Genomic DNA, 17,126 nt, shown 5'->3' on the forward strand with positions numbered 1-17,126 from the left:
AGTATATGTCAGAAAACAAAAATTGCACTGAAATAGCAGGCTTCGGTGGCATATGCAGCAAGATGTGATGATTTAAATAGCAATACATATGCAGCAAGCATCACAGAAATCTTGCCCTGATATACTTGTATGATGAGATGTGAAACAGGTACATATTGTGACACATATTTCTTCATTCTTCATGGACCCATATGGTAGGCATGGTGATGCTTCAGTATTTTCTATTTAACTTCTAGGAAAGGTGATTGTAGAATTATGATAAATGTATTGTCCTTCTTCAGATTGTTATATTTTTATATATATTTATGCTCTGAATCATCTACTGAAGGCTAGGTTATCATCGGACACTGTGTTCTAATGTGTTCACAGTTTGTGTGACAACATGCCCTTTTGAGAAATGAAGACAGACTTTTTTTTGTTCCTTTTATAATGCTAAATAGTATAGTTCATGAATTCACCTATGCTAATCTTCTGTCTCCAATAGCAACTAACCCTTTGTATGAAACAGGAAGGCCCATCCCACTATTGTTTATACAGAATAAGCAAATCAATTTTTGTTCCAGAATTTCGGTGATCTACTTATACCATGAAGCAGGAAATACAATTACTCTTATTCAAGACTAGAACGAAAGGGGATGGGTCATTAGGATCATAATTTAGGCTAGAACATCAGAGAAATCCTAGGAAAGAAGAGACAGGAAATAGATGTCATAATTTCAATGAGCCATCACAAAACTTCCCTAGTGTCTTACATTCCTACTGGCATTTCCCAGAACCTAATGTTTCTTATTTTTTATTTTGCTTACTGCTTGCTGTTTCTACAGTTGCTTACTCTGCTTTTCTTCCTCCTTGTAGAATGAGATCTGCCCCAATTAAATAGTTCACATTAAGTAGTTAGTTCACATTAATTTCACAATATCCCATATTATCCTGAAACACTTAGTAATCTGATCACTCACCATTCATGGCTACATCTTTCCTTTCTGAAGCTTTGAGGAAACCGTGGAAGTGGAAGTTCAGGACAAGCCATTCAAGAGTTCAGTTGTGGAGTCCTTGGTGCTCTCTGAGCTTGGCTCTTTACCAAGATTATCCAACTTGGTAAAATGATTAGTGCAAGAGTTAACAGTTACCTTCTTCAAGCTATTTTGCAGATTTCTGGCTATAGCTTCTAAAACTTTTAATTTTGAAATTAGATAAGAAAATTGCTTTAGCTCAGTTTTTTACTACATCTACTAATTAGTTCTTTCTATTATTCATCTCTTTGAATATCTGCAACACTCATAGATTTGGAGACATTCAGACTAAACTATGAAAATAGCATGTCTTTCTGAAAAATAAGAAAACAAAACCAAATGCAATGAAATTGATTTTGTAAATTGGCAAAGGGTAACTTGACATTTAATACTGGATTTATTATTCACAGTAAACATTAGTAATCAATTGCCCAAAGAACTGAACAAAGCAAACAGAAATAGCTGAATAGAAAATATAATATAAAAATTACAAACACTTAATATAATTTAATGTAATGATTATATGCAATTGCTTTATTGCTTTGACCACTCAAATACTACAGATTTAAGTAATAGAGAAAAGGCTGTAACATATGAATTGCATACAAATAATTCCAGATTTAATTCCTAGTCCCTGCAATTAATAAGATGAGACAGCAGGTGATGGAAACAGACTGGAAAAAGTCACTGCTGGTCAAAATAGACAAAACAAAAAGCCCTGCTCTGTTAAGACAGATGGCAGGCTGAAAGTTTCATTCTTAATTAACAGAATTTTAACATCTGTGCCAATCTTTCTCATACTATGGGTTCAGCATCTCTTGAGTCTGTGAGACAGAGACAAAGAGAAAGAAAGCAATGTAAATAGATTAGTCACATTTTTTTTTAAAAAAAAAGAACTGATCAAGTTTGTACAGGAAATTAGAGCATTATTGAAACTAGTTCAAAAGATTAGGGTTTTTTTCTACATAAGCTTGAAAGGGCACTTGCTGTATTGCAGTTAGGGAATTTCTGCAATTTATAAATTAATATTTATTACTGAAAGTGCTATATTTAGTTCTTGCCCAACCCTAACATTAATGAAATAATTAGTTTGATTCATGGGAAGTTTAAAAATCACTGATTTATGCTTCATTTAAATATGTTGTGAGGAAATACCACCCAATATTTCTGTAGATACAAAAATGGATTTCTTTGGATATTTCCTTGAATATATGAAAAGATATTTCTCCTTTCAAATTAGAGGTTCACTTAATAAATCTACCTGAGATAGATTATAGATTATCTACTTTTGGAGACATAACATCACTATCTGTTTAGGTCTCTTTTAGTCAACTTATGACTAAAATATATAATAGGCCAGGGGCCCTAGACTACTAGCCACATGCTCAACAAATCATCTACATGGCAAACCAGTTTACAGAGCTGAACAGAATCAAGTTTATTTGGATAACTGATAAGTCATGTATCAAGTTTGGTGAGTTCCAAACTAAAATGTCACAGTATAATTTGGAGGTTTTATTTAAAAAACAACAACCCTGAAGCTTCAGAACTTTTATCAAAGTTCACAAAATTCCTTTGCAGTGAGACAAAACATGGTATTAAGTACATGTTGTTGGCCCCAAAACCTAGATACCATACCATACATTTTTAGCACCAAGCCCATTGAACTAATGAAAATGTAACTATAGGCAGTGGTGGGATTCAAATATGTGAACAACCAGTTCTCTGTGTGGATGCTGCTTCTGGAAGCCCATTCTGGGCCTGGACAACAAAAAAATTAGCTACCAGTTCTGCTGAACTGGTGCAAACTGGCTGAATCCCACCACTCAGTATAGGCAACAGTTCTGGATATTACTTTGGAATAAGAATTACAAAGATTGAGTAACTGAATCAGAAAGTTTCTGTTGTAGTTACAAACTAACAGATTAGTGATCTAGGGCAGAGGTCCTCAACTTTTTGGGCACCAGGGACCAGTTCCATGGAAAGAGGTTTTTGCACAGACCAGAGAGTATATGGTTTTGTGTGCTGCCTGCATCCTGTGGATGGGGCTTTGCTTGTTTGTGTGGACCAGTTGCTGGCATGCTGCGGCCCAGTACTGGTCCACGGACTGGGGGTTGTGGACCCCTGATCTAGGGCATCAGCCACAGTAGTGGCAAGAACACATTCACAATATTATATTTAGTCAAGTAAATCTTTTTGGGTCTGTATGTATATGCCCTTGCAATACCTTCAGTGAAAAATCTCTCATTTAGGCATCATACGAATTTCACTGGTGACAACAAGCCTGTTTATTTCTTAGTTGCAAATCTGTGTCTATATGACTTCAGATAATACATCTGTTTGAATGGGGAAGAGGAAAAAAAAAGTTCCTTTAGACCAACTGATTATTAACTTCAACCATCCTAGAAGGTTTAATCATATACTGTGTACAAAAGGACAGCTGTGGTTTGAACAGGAAGAGCTAACAGGGAAAATAGCTTTCTGTGTTTGCATATTAACCAAAATCTCCTAAACAGCATTTGTAGACATTTGAGTCACTAGATTTCAGTCAATAAATTTTGTCATGAAATAAGCTGCTTTTAAAGAGATAATATTGATGTTATTTGATATACATATTCCACGTGCTTTGTAATATACTATATATATATATATATATATATATATATTTCTGAGGTTTTCGCGGGTGTTTGTATGTAGGTCTTTGGTGGTTCGGGTTTTCTCCCATGTAAAATTGGAAGTGTCTTGGCGACGTTTCGACGAAGTCCCATTCGTCATCTTCAGGCTGGTGTTTTCAGCTTCATGCTTCAAGGAGCAATGTGTGGTCTTAGCTGTTTCTTCCTTTTAACTGCCAGTGGGGGTATGAACTGATTGGGTGGGAGCTTGGCTGTGTTCTGATTGGGTGGAGGTGTGTTCTGATTGGTTAGGGGCTTGGCTGTGCTCTGATTGGCTGGGGGGTTGGCCAACCCCCAGCCAATCAGCCAACCCCCCAGCCAATCAGAGCATAGCCAACCCCCCAGCCAATCAGAGCACAGCCAAGCCCCTAACCAATCAGAACACACCTCCACCCAATCAGAACACAGCCAAGTTCCCACCCAATCAGTTCATACCCCCACTGGCAGTTAAAAGGAAGAAACAGCTAAGACCATACATTGCTCCTTGAAGCATGAAGCTGAAAACACCAGCCTGAAGATGACAAATGGGACTTCGTCGAAACGTTGCCAAGACACTTCCAATTTTATGCGGGTATGGGAGAATAGTAGATCAGCCTCAAGGAATTCTTTATTTTTTCCAAGTATTAGAAACTCTAATTAATTGTTGTTTTTTAACAAAAGTTATTTGGGAGATTGTTAGAATTCTTAGTTACTGATATTGAGGATGGTTTGTGTCACATGTACAAAATGCATTAATGGATAATAGCATGGCCAAGTCATACCTCCTTTATATCTTAAGCCTCCAAAGATTATACAGGTGAATCTCCCAAACAGCAGCATTTCTGTGGCTAGTCGTAAGGCAAGTGAATGAGAGATACTGCAACAGCCATAACTTCAGAACTGTGTCATAAGTAGCTTTTGGGAGATCCACCGTAACTTCTAATGGCTGATAAGTGACCAATAATAAGTCCAGGAATACCTATAAATGGGTGTAAGGAGTGCTAGTATATGGAAGACTAACAAATTACTGAGTGCACTTATATAGCAAACAAGGTGCTCATTAAGCCTACTGTAATTTATGGCACCGGTCATCATATAATGAATTTTGAGCAGAACTGCAGAACCTGTTTTGGTCACCACGATGTAAAAAAGATGTTGAGACTCTAGAAAGAGTACAGAGAAGAGCAACAAAGATGATTAGAACTCTGGAGGCTAAAACATATAAGGAACGGTTGCTGAAGTTGGGTATATCTAGTTTAATGAAGAGAAGGATGAGGGGGGACATGATAGCTGTGTTCCAATATCTCAGGGGTTGCCACAAAGAAGAGGGAGTCAAGCTATTCTCTAAAGCGCCTGAAGGCAAGACAAGAAGCAACGGATGGAAACTAATCAAGGAGAGAAGCAACCTAGAACTAAGGAGAAACTTCCTGACAGTGAGAACAATTAATCAGTGGAACAACCTGCCTCGAGAAGCGGTAAATGCTCCAACATTGGAAGTTTTTAAGAAGACAGCCATTTGTCTGAAATGGTATATGGTTTCCTGCCTGAGCAGGGGGTTGATCTAGATGACCTCTAAGGTTCCTTCTAACATTATTATTATTATTATTATTATTATTATGGATCATCGCACAGTCAGCCAGATGTTCAGACTGGATTTGGCATTTTGTCTACCTATCGAGTCCTTACCCAAGACCTGGGATAGGCAGATGTGGATGTTTGATGGTATTACAGATATCGTCGCAGGATGGAAGCAGTTCCTATTAAGGCCGCCTTTTGCAATTGACTAATAGCGAATTTGTCAATGCCAATGGTGTTCAAGTGGTGCTCCAGTTGTTTTGGGATTGCACCCAAGGAGCCTATTACTAGTGGTACTACCCTTGCTTGCTTTTGCCACAGTCTTTCTATTTCTATTTGTAGGTCTTTGTATTTTGTTATCTTCTCCAGTTCTTTCTTGTCTATTTTGCTGTCTCCAGGCACTGCCACGTCCACTATCCAGACTTTTTTGTCTTTCTTATAGACAATTGTTAAGTCTGGGGTATTATGTTGCAGGTGCTTGTCTGTTTGAATTCTGAAGTCCCAGAGCAGTTTAATTTTATCATTTTCTATGACTGTCTCTATTTTATGATCCCACCAGTTTTTGCTTACAGGCAATTATTATTATTATTATTAGTTGTAGAAAAGTTGGTAGAATTGTATCTTCTGGACATCTATGCAGTAATGGTGGGATGAAGGTAGTATGAGAAGCAAAAATAAACTGCTACTTATGAATCAGAAAATATTGTTACATGTTTAATCAAATTGTTAAAGTTAAAGTTTCTAAAAGAAAGTGGGTTTTAATTGTCTGTGAACTTCATTGCAAGAAAGTTCCACAAACACAGGGCTGCAGAAGAGGACTAAAAGTCTGGAAACACAGATTACAGTAATCAGTGTTAAATATCTAAGTCTCCTCAAATTCTTTTATCTTGGATTAGCCCATTCCACATTCCAAAAGATCCATTTGTTTGCTTTAAACCTCCTTCCCTCTTCTGTTATATAAACATATATATTTACTAGGAAATAATTAAATGGTTTCTATTCTTTGTGGCAGATGATTCATCTTCTCCAGCTGAGTTTGGGGGAAGTATCACTTCCAATGATGGTATGTGGGTTCATTTTTGAATTCTTAAATTTCTCCTCTTATAAGCCTATCAACAAGGCATTTTCTGTATATATTGTGTTCCACAATGTCTTAAGGCTACAAATCAGAAATTTTGTTTATGCCATAGTTTTAATACTTCCTTAGAAGATAAATCTGTGTATTGTGTGTACTGTTTCTGATTATGGGGGGTTGTATGAATTATAAGGAGAACTAATGAATCCTCAGTCCATGCTGATATTGTTATATTTAAAGCTTTTTTGCCTTTGATGGAAGCAACCAACTGATGAAACATATTTTCTTTTAGGACAGAAATACTTTTCCATTTGGGGAAAATATCCTCTCTTGTAGCAGAAGAAAGCAATAACCCTTTTATTTTCTTCTTTATGGGTAGACTGCATAACTGTTGAGACATGCCATATATTCCTTCCTTAAACTGTTTAGTACAGTCTAAGCAGGACTTTGCACCCAACACCATGACTTTAAAGATGGTGACAAGGTATAGGCCACAGGTCGGCAACCTGCGGCTCCGGAGCTGCATGCGGCTCTTTGAGCCTTCCCCTGTGGCTCCCAGCCTCCTCTGCCTTTGCAGAGAGAGACAGAGACAGAGAGAGGCAATTGTGCTTCCCTGCTTCTCTCTCTCTCTCTCTCTCTCCCCCCCCCCGTGTGTGTTATGTGTGCGTGTGTGTGTGTGTGTGTGTGTGTGTGTGTAAAAGAGAGTGCACTCACAGTGTTCTCCGAGGAGCTGAAAAGCTTACAGGGCGGAGCTCCTCCCTTTGCTGCGTCTCTGCAGGAAGCAGGAAGGGCAGGAGAGAGCTAGCTAGCCCAGCTAGGCTGACTCAGGAATTCTGGGAGTTGAAGTCCATGAGTCCATGAGTCATAAAAGAGACGAGGTTGGTTACCCCTGAGCTTGTTGGACAACAGCTTGAAGCTTGCCAGGTGAGCAGCAGATAGGAGGGGGGGAGAAAGAGAGAGAGAGAGAAAGAGAGAGAGGGAGGGAGAGAGAGAGAGAGAGGAAAGAGAGAGAGAGAAAGAAAGAGAGTGGGGGAAGAGGAGTGGCAGACCAAGGGCAGATAGAGAGGGAGGGAGGGAGAGAGACAGAGAGAGAGACCCTTTTGACATCTAAAATGAAGATAACACTGCATATATCCTTTTTTACCTTTGTGTGTATGTAATTTTATTCTCTTAAAGCATTCTCTTGGTGATCATTGTTTTAATAGTATGGATATTCCCAAGAGTGATATTTTTACTTTTATTTTTAATGTGTGTGTGTGTGTATGTATACACACACAAACACACACACACACACACACACACACACACACACACACCTATAATAAAGGTAAAAAAGGATATATGCAGTGTTATCTTCATTTTAGATATCAAAAGGGTTTTGCGGCTCCCGGTGTTTTGTTTTTGGTGGGAAACGGGTCCAAGTGGCTCTTTGAGTGTTTTGGGTTGCCTACCCCTGGTATAGGGACTGGCAGAGTGGAATCAAATGATGAAATGTGCATGTATTTGTTGTAAGGCACAATTTAAAAAAAGGTTTGTTTTAGATCACATGACATACATTTGATCCCTTGGGTATTATTGTTAGAAACAAATGCTTATAAGTGGAAGCCTACTACCCTATGTGTTGCCACATACCACAATCTGTTGTGCTTGCAAGGCTGTCCCTTGCTAAGGGATTGTTGTTGTTGTTGTTAATTGCGAAGTCGTGTCCAACCCATTGCGACCCCATGGACAACGTTCCTCCAGGTCTTCCTGTCCTCTACCATCTTCTGGAGTCCATTTAAGTTCACACCTACTGCTTCAGTGACTCCATCCAGCCATCTCATTCTCTGTCGTCCCATTCTTCTATTGCCCTCAATCTTTCCCATCATTAGGCCCTTCTCCAGTGTGTCCTTCCTTCTCATTAGGTGGCCAAAGTATTTGAGTTTTCCTCCCATCTCACACTGCAGGTAACTTTCTGCAGGTTAATGCACTGTCCCCAACGGAGACTGTCAGTTTGCCATATTCAGCCATGAACTTTGCAGTTTTGATTGGCATTTTTTTTAAAAAGAAATTCTTGTATTTTATTCAAAGCAGCATTGGCACACAACTATTCAAAACAGAGTGATGTTTCTATGTAGCAACTGCTTTTAATATGCATTTTGGGCAGGAACAATGCTGTTGCATTTGTGGGAGCAGTGGGTGGAATCAGCAAAGAGAAGCTTGTTTAATAAAGAAGCAATTCTTCATTGCAACATCTATAATGTCACATTCAGCTTCAGGCTGAGGAATTAAACAAGGCTTTATTCTGATGAAGTTCGCAAAACCAGAATTTTCCAACTAATTTTTTTTTTCTGGTAAAATTATCAGCTGCATCAATTAGTTAACAAACCAGAATCCAGCTGGATCTCTCTAATGTAACTACTTTGAACATCTAAACATCCACCTTCTCCTATCTCTGTAACCAGATGCATTGGAATTATAACTCAGATAATTCCCGGATGGTAAGAAATAGTGGGAGTTATAATCCCAACAAACCTGAAAAGTGAAGTTTAGTGAAGGTAAGTCAATCTGTAGAATTTCACACAGAGGTCATGTATTCTTCTTTCCAGACATACCAGAACTGTGTCTGTGACTTTTAGGAAACTGCTTTCAAAGCTTATTGAGGAGTGAGTTTATTATCTCTGTCCACATGTAGTTTCTGTTGTTCCTTAAACAGATGCCTAGCTAGCCAAGTTAAAAGGATAATGGAACTGCTAAAACCAATAACCATGCAGTTGCATAAGAGCTATACTATTATAGAGTATTGCTCATATTAAATAAAATTATCTCCAAAAAGGTGCCAGTATTTTAAAAAGATTGACTATAAGTCTACATCAGGATTGACCAATTCAGATTTTTGGTTTTTTAAAAAAAGGCTACTTATAAAGACTTCCTAACAAATCAAGAATTTGAGAGTATTGTTCAAATATTTTTCTTGTGTATAATAATCACTTTGTTGCCCTCTGGCAATCTGTTTTATCAGCAGTCTTAAGTACAAAAGATAAGAATTATGGTTCTCTTTATTCCCAATCATCCTGATTCCTAAACACATCAAGTCTTTTATGATCTTCATTCAAACACCTATAAACACTTTTGTTTGGTGAAAGATTGACAAAGACTGCATTAAAATTTTATCAGATTTTGTATATTTTTGTAAATAAAAACAAATCTAATCTAGAAAAAAGAGAAGAAAGACAGAAGATAAAGTGCACAAAAAGGAGAGAAACAACTAAAGATGACATTTTGACCTTCTTTTCAATAGATATTAACAAATCCATCAGCTTACCTTCCTCTCAATTATTCCACAAATACCCTCAGACCCTTATTTTATTCTTGTTTTTCAATCATTAAATTTTAGTCATGTTTTCATGATTTTTTGGGATAAATCTTTTTAATGAACTGAAAATGGGATCGTTATTCCTAACTACTAATTATAGATACTTTAACATTTCAAAACTTTTAAAAGATTTCAAGAAAAATAAAGTCTGCTGCAAACAACTGAATTGCAACACAATCAGAAAAAGTATTTGAGATATATTTGGCCAATTGTTTTATTGACATTTTAAAAATGTGAAGAAAATATAGTAGAATATGAAACAGAAAATTGGAATTTGTGTTGCTACAAAGTCAATTCTCTCAAGTTTAAAGAACAGTTAAGTATGTTCCTTTTATTTTAGTTTATCAAAACATTTTTTTTTGGTCTATTGGATATTTCAGGAAATATTTTAAAGGATTAGTTGTTGATTTTATGTTGTGGATGCAATAAATGAAAATACATAAATGTACATTATTTGAATTTGTCCCTTAGTTACTTATTGGTTGAACACTGTTACTATGGTACACTAGGTTCTTTGAAAGAAATGTGTGTATTTGTGTGTATTGTTAAGTTATAATTAAAAATGTAATACTTTCTTCATGAAAAGCTTTATATTTGTCATGCTAAAATGGTTGCCAAAAGGGGGATTATATACTCCTGGAAATACACTTGATATCAAATACTAATGATTGATTTGATGAGATGTATCAACTCTAGCCTTTGAATTAAATCTTCATTTCTATAAAATCAATACTGAATAGTATGATTCTGCTGAAGGAAAAGTCTTCATCATGGTTCAGTCCAAGCTGGGAATAAACAACATGGCGACTGCTTTAGAAAGAATTGTCAGAAGTAAGTCTTCATCCTGGTTCATCCAAGCCGGGAATAAATAAGCAACATGGAGACTGCTTTGGAAAGAAGGTTACAGTTTATTGAAGAAGCAGAAAGATGGTCCTTGCAGGAAAGAGCAGAGGAGAGGAAAGAGGAGTTGAGCACATGGGCAGAAGGTGTTTATACCCTCTCTAGCCTTGTTTGGAATAGTTTCCTGTTCCTGTGGCATGAACCTTGAGGCTGTTTCTGAGTGTTTTTCTAGGCCTTGATATCTGTGGTTTAATTCTATTATCATATCCTGTTTCCCAGGTGATGGGGCTAATGACTCCTAGAGTTTGGGTGGGGTATGCAGATTTTCTCTTTGTCTTTTTGATTGCTCTGGCTTCAATTCTCTAATGGTTTTACATCTGCATTTGTATGGGGCTAGCTCTTGCTTGGGTCAGGGAGATAGATTTGGGGCCAGGTTTGGTTTTAAGAAGTCCTTTTGAGGAAAAATATATTTTTCTGCCCTTTTTAATATTTCCTTCTCTGGGCTAACTTCCCTCAGAAGGATGCAGTTTATTGAAGAGGAGAGCCAGACAGGAAGATAGCTCTGGAAGAAAAAAAGAGCGAGCACATATAGGGAGTGGGTTTTTATACCTTCTTGAGCCTTTTGTTTGGAGTTGTTCCTGTGGTATGAACTTTGACTTGAGTCTGAGTGTGCCTTTCTGGTATTCTGATGGTGGTGTGTTAATCCTATTATGTCCCAAGGTCATATTTTGCTTCCCTGGGGCTGTGGCTGATGACTCTTAGATTTTTGGTGTTGATTCTAGGGATCTTTCTTCCTAATCCCAAATTCCTGATTCCAGTCTTTCTGACAAGACTATCATCTGCATTTCTACAGAGCTGGTTTCTGTTTGGGGCAGAAAGACTTGAGGGCAGGGTTGGTTTCTGCTTTTAAAATCCTTTAGGGAAATATATTCTGCCTTTTAAATATTTCCAAAAATATTTCTTTCTCTGGGAAGCTGATTTCCCACAATTCTATGTGGTTAAGGGTAAATTTATGATTTAAAAATGATTCTTATATAGATGTAATTGTTATTGTGTTCGTATTTTTGTATTTGATTTATATTTCTCCTGTTTTATCAATTTTGCATGTCTTGTTTTTATTTATTGTATATTCATAACTTTAACTAAACTATAAAAAGAGGGGGGAGAATAGCCTAAAGGAACACATAAATAAAATGTATGGAATTCATTTCAAAGATCATTTCTTTTTTTTTGCCCCTAAACACCATAAAATCATGTTCTGATGCTTGCTTTCCATTTCAGGACCAGAAGGATCTTTTTTCATTCTATATCAAAGATTGATATCTTGATAAAGCACTTTCTGAATGAAAGATTAATATTATAGAATATATGGCTCAGTCTTTTTTCTGAATGTCCACAGAAGTTTGCAGTGTTGTTACTTGTGATTTTGATGGTCAGGCAGGGAACCTAGGATTTGTAGATTAGTAGTATTTAATCTCTTCAGTCAACTGTAATTATCTATTCACCCTTATTTCTATTTTTAAATGAAAATGTGGTAGATAAAAATTCCTAAATAAAGTTTTTGTTTAACCCTTCCATTTACACTTCAGCACTAATATCTTTGGGGAAATGTCTTGATTCCTTCTGGATGAAACAACACTGGATCGTGTCTAATAGAAGCTTGAGGTATTTTTAAACTTCTTTAAATTTGAATCTAAAAATAAAGACTATAGAAGGCTTTGTGTGTTTGTAGATAGATATATAGAGGGATAATAGAGAGGCAGTCATTAACAATCAGAAGAGAAGCTTTTTGCATATTTCAGGGTTTTTTTTTTAAAAAAGTGTTAAAATACAAGCACTTTTGCTCTGTTTATTTTCTTACCTTTCTGAGTCCTTCATTTTTATAACACTCCAGCTTCCCTTGATCCTCACAGCAGCCCAGTCAGGAAAACCTGACATAAAAGCTATGGTATGGTTTAAAATGTCAGCGTTTTACCTGAGAGATGAGTTACCAGTACTTTGCAGTACACAGTACCACAATGTTGTGAAATTAAGGGCATTTTTAAAAAGTTTATAAAGCACCAGGGCCATCATAATACTTAATGGAGAGAAACACATTTACATGCAGGAATTACTATGGAAACCAGCCAAACAGTGTTAGTTCATTTTAACTAATAGCTGAGTGTGGATGATTGCCAGCTGGTCAATGCTCAGTTGCTGGTCAACAAGTCTCCAATATTAAGAGAAGAGGCTGTTAAATTAACAAGTTAATGATCATGACATAGGCCAAAGAAAGATATCCGTAATCCAATCTAACTGCTTCCATTGTTTTGTCTTGTTTTGCTATGTGACTATCCGCCAGTTAAATCATCTCCTTTCTTTTTGTAACATTTCTCTTTTATTTGCTTTAACCCCACAATTTCATATAAGATGGATTATAGAGGATGAAAGCCAGGAATGTGGATAGCTCTTGTTCAACCTCTTCAATAAACTTAAAGTTCATGGTTAAAAAACTTAGTTATGATTAAATAGGCCTAGTATGAAATAACTTTTAAAAAAAGAAGAAACAAAAGAGGGGAAAGTTCATGATGAACAATGGAAGACAAAAAAGCTTATAGTATTGCGTGAATATATTTTCCAATGAATATATGGTTCTTGGGTCAAAACCCTCTCTCTTTTAAAATCATTCTCACACATTATAGCATTTTATAGGATTTTTGTTCTGCTATAGATCTCCTCATTTGGGTCTAATAATTTCAAATATGTTAGAAATGCTTATTTTATGTGCTTAAGGAAGGGGATACGTCCATGGATAATTTATTATTTGAAGTGATTCTGTCCTGCCCTGCTGTAAAAAAAAAAAGTCAGGAAAAGGCTCTTGAATTAATAGTACAATAAGAAATATTTTGTAGCCTGCTGAGGTTTTGTAGTTCTTGTTGTAGTTATTTAACACTGCAAGACATCTAGACAGTTTATTATTGTGTTTTGGCCTTTTCTGCAAATACTGATACTGGGTAATACTGGAAGTAAAGGGGAGAAATCTGATTTAAATAGATATAAAATAAATAAGTAGTATCCCTTCCAACTATTATTATTATTATTATTATTATTACTATTATTATTATTATTATTATTCTAGGTAATTACAAAAACACAGTATACAACAGCTGCTTCTTGAAGAAAGGTCTGTTGATTTATTAGTCTTTACTTATTTAAAGTGAAGAATTAAAAAATTTATGATACCAATGCAATATTTACACTCTATTAATAATCTTGAAATGGGAATATAGTTGTTATATGTATGTCTCTTATTGTTGTTAATTATTCATTTTATGGGCTGTTCCCTATTTAGATTGTAATATAAGAGATGTCAGCTGACCTAAGATTTAGATTTAGATTTAGTTTATCTAAGATTTAGCCCTATGTGCTTTTTTTCTAGGTACGATGACACACATCTATTGATTGTATATTAGCTATAAGGTAAACAAACTGTGCCTTTTAAATAATTCTAGGATTTTAGCTCTTTTTCTAAATTTACATCATTGTTGTCCAATTTGCTGAATATCCTTGAAAGATTGGCAATCCTTTTCATCTGAAGTTGATCCAAGAAAAATAAGTGTAGGGTCATTAAATTAAAAAAAAATGAAACTTTTGTCATTTCCAAATTGATTTGCTTACAAACATAAACATTCTGTATTCTTTTTCTTTCTCTAAACAGGATTTAGCAATAAGCACACAGCAGGGTCTGGGACTTGATGGGATTTAGTTAACAGGGCAAAATGTTGAAGGATCCAGTGTAGTACAGTATATAAGCAAAAAAACATCAACCCAACTTTAAAAAATTTAAAAACAATAAATATGTTAAAGTAATATCCTGTTGAAGATAGTAACCTATAAAATTTCTACAACATGCAATTTTCATTCATTAGTTCCACAAAAGCAACCTGGACCTGACTTCTTTCTTTGTCCCACCCACTCCTCTCCCAAAATATCAGTCACTTCTGCTAATCTTGAAATACTGAAAAGGGGAAGAGGGAAAGACATAACTATAATCCAATCAGTTTCCCCTCCAGTTAACTGATCCAGGAATGCAAAAATAGCATCCCAATCAGTTTTCCTCCCTCTAGACTGCCATAGCTCCTGCAGTAACAGCACTTCCCCCTTAAAATTTACATAGACAATTAAATAAATTGCTATCACCCTACCATATTTTCAGGACAGGTTCTGTTTATTTGTCAGCTATATGTAGATACCAGTGGAACCCACCCAGTTGCTAAAGCACCTTTCCTTTTATTTCTATTTAAAGCCCACAGAAATCTGTGGAAGGATGGAAGCCAATATTTTTGTAACCACATGTTGTTTTTATCTGCAAAGGTTGGTTTGACTTTGGGTCAGGAGGCATGGTAAAGAAGAGTTCCTACCAATGGGAAATTCCTTCACTCAGAAGCTTAGCATTTTAAAGAATTCTAAACAAAGTGTCATTTCACTGCTATTTCAAACATACCACAACTGAGGTGTAAATAAATCAATTAGTTTCCAAGCATTATGAGTTCATGCGATCATAAAAGGCCCAGGACTACCTTCACACTGATTCTGAATCCTTCTCTGGAGATGCCTATTATCATCACATTTACTTACTACTAAAATAAAGCCTACATTATTGAATTAAAAAAAATCAGACACAAGGGAAAATGCAAAGATATGAACTAAATTGTAGAATATTTATAATACACGAGATAATTTCTGCATGTATACAAAGTTTAAAAAATTAGCAAATTATTTGGGTTTTGCTTTCTAGAGGAAGTCAAAGACCATAGCTTTTATTGATATTTGAAACAAGAAAAATGGGTTAAAATGTAGGATAAAATTAGCTAAGAATATAATTTTGTAATAATATACGGGTGGATTAATGGGAAAATACATAGCTGAAAAGGCTGAAATTCACATTATGTTAAAATTTAAAAGACAATTTCCACAAAACAATATATTGGTACATGAAACCAGAAAAAAAAATTCTAGAACGTGTAAATTATGTTTCAAATGTGGAAAACATTAAGAAGAATTTTATCATGCTTGGTAGATTTATAAAAAGGCTAGAAAATTTTGGATCAAAAACTCAAAATAATACCAAGAATTTTATAGATTGATATTCATCTGAAACTGTTTTTTCCTGCTCAAACTAATAGACAGATAATTAGAAAAGAATTATGGATGACTGTTTTGTATCTTGTGGAAATATCTACAATGAAGGAATGACTGATAAAGATAATAGAAGTTGCAGAGATGGCAAAATTGACTTATTTGATTTGGGAGAAGGCAATAACTACAGTTGTTAGTGAGTAGAATTCCTTTATGGGTTTTTGGTAAAAAATGGGGGGAAAACGAACGTGGTGTTTGGATTTCATTATTAGAAAAAAGAAAATATGGAAAGAAGGGACCCTTGATATAACCTTACAAAGAGGACAAAATATGAATGCATTTATAACTGCTGTAAGGAAGTTTGCAAGCCTTTCTTTCTTTCTTTCTCATCACTTTTCATCACTCTTTTTTCTCTAAATTTGTATTGTTTTTACTATGTAAAAATCATCTTTAATAAAAAAAATTAAAAAGAAACCTCCATTTTTGTGGGTTCTCAGTTTACGGCTGTAACACAAATTCAATTATACAGGGCAGGGGGGGCAAATTTTCAAGTAGGTGTATTCACAGTAAGCCATTAAGCATATCCAAAGTTCTTAACTATCCCTGTTCTTTGAACTTGTCAGTCTGAGTAGCAAAGTTTCAAGAGAATCCTATCCATATTTTCTTGAATACAGCAAAGTTTCTGATCTTATAGAGTTGCCCCTTCAAACAACTGAATGGAAACTTTCTTCAGACCGCGATACTGTCATTCAGAGTATGGAAGTACAGAAACCTGTGTTGCCTTATGTGTAATTCATAGCATTTTTAGCCTGAACGGAACAAGGCTTTTACCATATATTGTTTCTTTATGAATTATTTTTCAGCATTTACAAAAATACATTATAGGCTATTGTCATCCCTATTAAAGGCATCTGACTGAATGGCCACTCCTGCTGTTAGAGATATTTTTTTTTCTCTGTTTCCTTGTTTCCCCTGTTCCTGACTCCCTTGTCGTGTTCCAGATGATCATCAAACTTTCTAGCAGATTGTTGAAAGATGGGAAAGAAACTCCTAGGAATTTAAGGCTCAAACTGTTTTGTGTTAAATATTTTAAATTATTTTAATTTGAATAAATAAAAAGAGGTAGGATCATTTAACAAACCCAAATCTAGAAAAATTCTTACATTTGCTGAAGATGCACCCAAGAATTGACCATGCTTGAATCCTGAAATCCACAGTGTAGGAGTTTGCGTTCTCATAGTTCTCTTGAGTATGTACACATCGTGGGTGTTAAAATAACAGTTATAACTGCACATAAGAACACATAACAATTATTTAATGCCTCATTTTCCTCATCTGTATCTAGGAAATAGCTGATAGTTGGAGGCAGGAAAATAACCTTAAATAACCCAGTAGTTGTCTATTTTCCCATGCTTTTAAGTGATTCTAGATTAAAATGTGCTTCCTGAAGGTGCACCAAACCTCCAGGTGTGGGGTATGTTAATTATAGATGCTCTGAC

The sequence above is a fragment of the Crotalus tigris genome, unplaced genomic scaffold, assembly GCF_016545835.1.
Source record: "Crotalus tigris isolate CLP2741 ecotype Arizona unplaced genomic scaffold, ASM1654583v1 scf7180000019648.599848, whole genome shotgun sequence".
NCBI classification, from domain to species: domain Eukaryota; kingdom Metazoa; phylum Chordata; class Lepidosauria; order Squamata; family Viperidae; genus Crotalus; species Crotalus tigris.